Here is a 6,782-nt window from a genome sequence, read left to right on the forward strand (position 1 = left end):
TGTGCCAGCAATGAGCAGTGAGAGCACCGCGTTAAGGAGATTTTTCTGGTGAAACTCACTCTCAGGATCTGAGCGCTCTGAGAGACAGCGATGGGCACTTCCTAAGGTCTCGCCTTGCAAAGATTTCACTTTTTAGGATCTTCCTCCCTCTGTACCAGCACCATGTTCCTCTGTGCCCGTCCTTCTTTTTCCTGATCTGTTTTTCTCTGGCCAAGGCCTATACGATACTAAGAGGGTGAGCTCTGGAGCCAAAGCTCTGGATTTCAAACTCAGGTCCTACCATGTACTAACTGTGTATCTTTGTGCAAGAAATAAAAATTCTATGTGCTTAGTTCATCACGTGGGTTGTCGTGATATAATGTATAATAAGCTCAATGGGCTTCCCTAGTAACTCAGATGGTAAAAAATCTGCCTGCAATGCAGGAGACCCGGGTTTGACCCCTGGGTCAGGAAGATCCTCTGGAGAAGGAAATGGCAACACACTCCAATATTCTTGCATGGAGAATTCCAATCTGAGGAGCCTGGCAGGCTACAGTCCATGGGATCACAAAGAGTTGGACACAACCGAACGACTAACACTTTTACTTTCCAGCCCAATGAATGTAGAGTTTAAATTGCTAACATTGTTGTTCTTGTGTTGTTGCTTTCCTGTCTTTGGGTGTCGTTGCACTCCTGTTTGGCCCTTGCAGCTGACATTCCAGGGATGCGAATGAAGACATTTAACAACTGGTATGGCACTTGCAAGCTTCCCTGGTAGCTCAGCTGGTAAAGAATCTGCCTGCAATGCAGGAGAGCCCACTTGGGTTCCTGGGTAGGGAAGATCCCCTGAAGAAGGGATAGGCTCCCCACTCCAGTATTCCTGGGCTTCCCTGGTGGCTCAGCTGGTAGAGAATCTGCCTGCGATGCTGGAGGCCTGGGTTGGGAAGATTCCCGCTGGAGGAGGGCATGGCAACCCACTCCAGTATTCTTGCCTGGAGAAGCCCCATGGACAGAGAGCCTGGTGGGCTGCAGTCCATGGAGTCACAAAGGGTTGGACACGACAAGCCACTAAACACAGCACAGCACATGGCACATGCCCGACCAATCAGAACAGACTTTGGTCTCTATCAGTCTGAATATATGAGTAGCCTGACCAATCAGAACAGACTTGACTGTCAGAACTGGGGAAGAAGGGAGCTGTGTCTCAGAGAAAGCTTACTGGACACATGTTAACTGCTTAATTACCAGCTCTTTAAAGGCTGCTGGGAGGAAGGCTTGGGGAGGCATAGGAAAAAAGGTGGGGGACTGTGGATCGTGGCTTTCTTTTAATCCTTAGGGAAATATTTCAACATTTAAAAAACATGTAATCACACCCAAAGATATTAGTTCAATGTCAGTACGGTTTCCATCACTCCATTTCCCATCCCCAGCGCCCATCTGGGCCAGGTCTTGCCTTGTCCATGTGAAGCAGAAAGGAATCCTTGAAGTCCTTAGGGCAACTGGGATCCAACGTCTTCTGGCGCCTCTCCATGTTCTCAGTGATAAATCTTTCACCTCTTGGATCATGCTGTACAAGCACGTGTGTGTGCCAGGAAAGTGTTTTCAAGATGCCTGGGGAGATTTCAAACTCCTACAGGGTGGCCGACAAGGCCCCAGAACCCATTATACTCGCTGGACTGGTTCTGTGAGTGTTGATGTTCTGAGCTGCACATATAGCAACATCCAAAGGCTATTATTTACCCTGCAGACTTGGAGGGTGTGGCTCCCATCTGAGCACACTCACACACACACACACACACACACACACACACACACACACACACACACACACACTGTTGCATGGACCTCTGCATCCAGCCCCAGTCACTGTCTCATCTGCTGAGGTTTCTTCTCTCGAAGCCCATCCTTGTCCAAGGCCTGATTCTGACACCCAGACTGACGGATGGCTTCACCTGGGAGGGGTCAGGGCTTGGAGTGCGCACATGAAACTGATCTCTCGATGCCTTCTGCCTTTGGTGATCAGGACAGAAATCATCTGACCTCTTCCCAGGGTCTACCCACCCTGATTCCTGGCCCACCATGGAATCTTTAGCCTCACCTGGCTATAGAAGGAGCTGACAATGACAGAGCCCTCTTCATTAAATGTAGGAGCTGTAATAATTGAGGGTCCTGGTAATTAAAGTGCTCGTTGAAGACAATGGAGGAGATGGTGTTTGCAGTGATGGAGTTAAAGAGGAAGTGGGGATCCAGATGAGCCCCTGAGGAGGAGAGGTCTGTCATGGGGGTCCCCTGCAGTGTCCTTCTAGGAGACTGACCTGACTGGTGCCAGCCTAGCTTGTTTGATGGTTTTCCTCTTTTCTTCTTTGCTTTCATTGTCCCTCTCTGTCTCCCCAGAATGTCCACTCTGTGTCTCTTGTAGTTTTTCTTGCTCTCTGTCTTGGGCTGATTTTCTCTGGTCTTATCTTTGACTCTTTATTCCAGGCTCACCCCTTCTCCTCTGTTCTCTCTCCAACTCCCCATCTACCCTCATGGCCCCTCTCCTTGACCTCACTGGCATTCCATGTTCCTCTGACTCTGTATCTCTCTACCTTTATCTTTGTACGGCTTTTTCTTGCAGCTTCTGCTCCCGGACTCACTCATTCATTCAGTGGCCTCAGCATCTCTCTGTCTCTTGTTTTCTCTCTGCCTCTGGTCTCTTGTGCTTCTGGCTGCTTTCTCTGCCTGTTTCTCTCTCTGCCTCTGCTGGTCTCACTTTGTCTCTCTCTCTCTACCATCTTCTGTTTTTCTGTTTATTCCTGTCTATCCCTTCTCTCTATTCCTGAACCTGTCTCTGCATCTCTCTCTCCCGCTCTCTCTCACCCCATCTCATCCCCACCTCCACCCAGCCCGCACTCACCCAGCTCCTCCACCAGACGTTGAGCCCCTCCTTGATTCCTTCCTCAATACTCCGCTTCCCCATCCCAAGTCCTTCATTGTGGTCACAGAGAATTGCTGTAGAACCTTCCAAGATATTCCACTGGCAAACCCACACCCGATGGTGGGGCATGGAGGGAAGGTTTTGAAGGCACATGGGATAGTCCCTCCCTCTCTCCCTAATCCTCATCCTCGTCCCCCCACTCACCTGTTCCCTGGAAGACAGGGTCAGTGATGGCGACGTGCCCTCGGCCAGAGAACGCCACAGCCTGATCCACCAGGGCCTCCCTCATCGCCTCATACCCCCACAGGATGACAGCAGGCCTAGACCCCAGGTAGACGGTAAAGACATCCCCGTATTTCTCTCGCAGCTGTGGGGGCAGAGTCCAGGTCTCACGCTCTGACTCAAGAGAAGGCTCTCCACCTCACCCCTGCGTCACACCTCCCAGCTAGCCTACCCTGCAGGCTGCAGCCCCATCAGGGAAGAGCAGAGGCTGGAACTCTGTGGTCTTCTCCGAGCCTCACATATATCACCTGACCCCCAGCATCCTCCTCTCTTGGCTTTTCCAAGAGCCCCCCCACCCCAGCTTTGCTTTTAAGAATTACAGAGACTCCCCACATCCAAGCTATGGAATCTCTCCTTTTCAACCCACACAGGACCACAGCTCAAAGTCTCAAGTCTATCAGAATCTCTCTCTCCAAAGGAAACCCTGCTACACTGTTGGTGTAGCCACCATGATGCAGCCACCATAGAGAATAGAATGGATGTCCCTCAAAAATACTAAAAATAGTTTCTGTGTGACCCAGCCATCCCACTCCTAGGCATATGTCTGGAGAAAACCATAATTCAAAAAGATACATGCACCCCAGTGCTCATCGCAGCACTATTTACAAAAGCCAGGACGTGGAAGCAACCTAAATGTCCATCGATAGAGGAGTGGATAAAAAGGTGTGGCCCATATATCCAATGGACAATCACCCAGCATGAAAGAGAATAAAGTGACGCCGTTTGCACTGACACAGATGGACGTGGGCCTGGCAAACCGAGTGAAGGAAGGCAGATGGAAAAGGCAAATATGTGGTGTCACATATACGTGGAGTCTAAAAAAATGGTACCAGAAAGCCTATCTAGAAACAGTAATTGAGTCACAGATGTAGAAAACAAACTTATTTACCTAGAGGGAAAGTGGGGAAGGGTAACTTGGGAGACTCGTTTGACATATACTCAGGCTAATATACAAAATAGGTAACTGATGAGAACTTACTGCATAACACAGAGAAGTCTGCTCAGTTCTCTGTAATGACCTATGTGGGGATGGAGCCTAAAAGAGAGTGGGTATATATGTGCGTGTGTGGCTGACTCACTTTGCTGCACCAGAAACCAACACGCCATCAGAAATCAACTATACTCCAATAAAAAAGTAATTAAAATTGTGAAACAGAAATGGTCACAAACACAAAAAACAAACTTACGGTAACCAAGGATAAAAGAAGGGAGAGATTACTTGGGAGACTGGGATTAACACATGTACATTAATATACATCAAATAGATAACTAATAAAAATTTACTGAACACCACAGGGAACTCTACTCAATACTCTACAGTGACTTATATGAGAAAAGAATCTTAGAGTGTGTGTGTGTTAGTCACTGAGTCATGTCCAGCTATTTGTGATCCCATGGACTGTAGCCCACCAGGCTCCTCTGTCTCTGGGATTTTCCAGGCAAGAATATTGGAGTGGATTGCCATTCCCTTCTCCAGGGGATCTCTCAACCCAGGGATTGAACCTGGGTCTCCCACATTGCAGACGGATTCTTCACTGTCTGAGCCATCAGGGAAGCCCATAAAAAGAGGGGATACATCTACATGTATAATTGATCCACTTTGCTAGCCAGCAGAAACTAACAAAGCATTCCAAATCAACTAGACTCCAACATACAGTGATTAGAGAAACAAGACAGGACTTCCCTGTGGTACAGTGGATAAGAATCCTCCTGCCACTGCAGGGGACACGGGTTTGACCCCTGGACCGAGAGGATCCCACAAGCTACAGAGCAGCCAAGTCCATGCACCACAACCACTGAAGTCCACGTGCCCAGAGCCTGTTCCCCTCAACAAGAGAAGCCCGCACAACGTGGAGCCCACACACCTGAGCCAGAGAGGAGCCCCTGCTCTCTGCAACTAGAGAGCCCACAAGCAGCCTCAAGACTCAGCTCGACCAAAAATTTAAAAATTTATTTAAAAAAAGAAGGCCTTAAGGAGCAACTCTTTCACTGCACCTTCCAAAGTACTAATGATCATTATCTATCCTTACTATGACTACGTTTTGAAAACCCATTTGGCACTTGTTATTAAACTGTACTGGGAACTGTGTTAAAAGTATTTTTTAAAAAAGAAAAGACTCTTGAACCCTAATATTGATTGCAGCACTATTCGAAATAAGGAAGAAGAAGAAGCAACGTACTTGTCCATTGACAGAGGCTTGGGTAAGAAGATATGGTGTATGTATAGAGTGAAATATTACTTAGTCATAAAAAGAACAAAATAATGCCATTTGCAGCAACATGGATGGACCTAGATTATCCATTATCTAGATTATTCACTTACAAAGTGAAGTAAGAAAGAGAACAAGTATCTTACGATGTTGTCAATATGTGGAATACAGTTTTTTTTAATGATACAAATGAACTTATTTCCAAAACAGAAACAGAGTCACAGATGTAGAAAACAAGTTTATTGTGGGGCCCTAAATGGGGAACCTTAAAAAAGATGGGTTAGCTTTGCAGTGGGAAACTAAGATGGCGCCTTGGGGAAGAGAGAGGGGCGTGGTCTATGTTAAAGTTTTTGATTGGCTCTCTTGATTTCTGTGCACGTGGACAGCGTGTGATCACCATAGACTCCTGTTATAATGAAGGCGCATGACGATTTGACCTTTAACATGATTGGTGCAACTATGGCATATTACGATTTGACCTTTAACGTGATTGGTGCAACTATGGTACCTGACGATTTGACTTTTAACATGGTGCAACTATGGAAAGTTCCTCACAAAACCCCCCTGCTTGCCTTATATAAACCAAGAGTTTCTGGCAATAAAGCAGAACTGCTCAGACAGAACACCTGTCGTGTCTGATTGTCTCTTGCTCGCCGAGGGGCTGGGTTGGCGGGCAGCAGGCTCACCTCTCCTCGGGACCCCTCGGCTTTGCTTAGGGAAGTTCCACTGCCTCTCTCTTTCTGCGGAGTGTCACCTGCAGTTTATGGTTACTGAGAAGAAAATATAAGGCAGGGAGGTGGGACAGGATAAATTAGGAGTTTGAGGTTAACATACATACCCATCTATATATTAATATAAAACAGATAATCAACAAGGACCTCTATACAGCAGGGAACTCTACTCAATATTCTGTAATAACCTATATGGGCAAAGAATTTGAAAAGAGTGAATATATATGTTTAGCTGAATCACTTCTCTGTACATCTGAGACTAACACAAGAGTGTAAATCAACTATGCTCCAATAAACTATTTTAATTTAAAAAAAAGTACTTCTCTCTTCACTCAACCCATCCTCCACTCCTCATAGGAATTCTGTTAACTTCTCTATCCCATATCTAGGGCCAGATCATGGCTGGAAGAAGACAGCTCCCAAGGGAGTCTGGGGAATCCCATCCAAAGTTGACCTGCCTTTCCCAGCTCTCTTGCTAACTGGGAGCTGTTTCCCATTCACCCCACCTCTTGCTTTCCACCTCCTGGTGCCCCTTCCATCTCACCGCCTGCAATAACTTGAGTAAATCCTTGGGGTTCATTTGCAAAACGTTTCCCGGGAAGGGCAGAGGCCAGGGTCCAGCCAGAAGGCGGGCCTGGGAGGCAGGGCACCCCAGAGGAGCAG

The 6,782-nt window shown here is 47.2% G+C and overlaps 1 pseudogene; it reads right to left on the reverse strand.

The window, feature by feature from the left end:
- The window catches only part of LOC101121796 (cytochrome P450 2B4-like), a 60,865-nt pseudogene extending 54,947 nt beyond the window's left edge, over positions 1–5,918 (reverse strand).
- Positions 5,919–6,782: the final 864 nt, after the last annotated feature.

The sequence above is a fragment of the Ovis aries genome, chromosome 14, assembly GCF_016772045.2.
Source record: "Ovis aries strain OAR_USU_Benz2616 breed Rambouillet chromosome 14, ARS-UI_Ramb_v3.0, whole genome shotgun sequence".
Taxonomy (NCBI): Eukaryota; Metazoa; Chordata; class Mammalia; order Artiodactyla; family Bovidae; genus Ovis; species Ovis aries.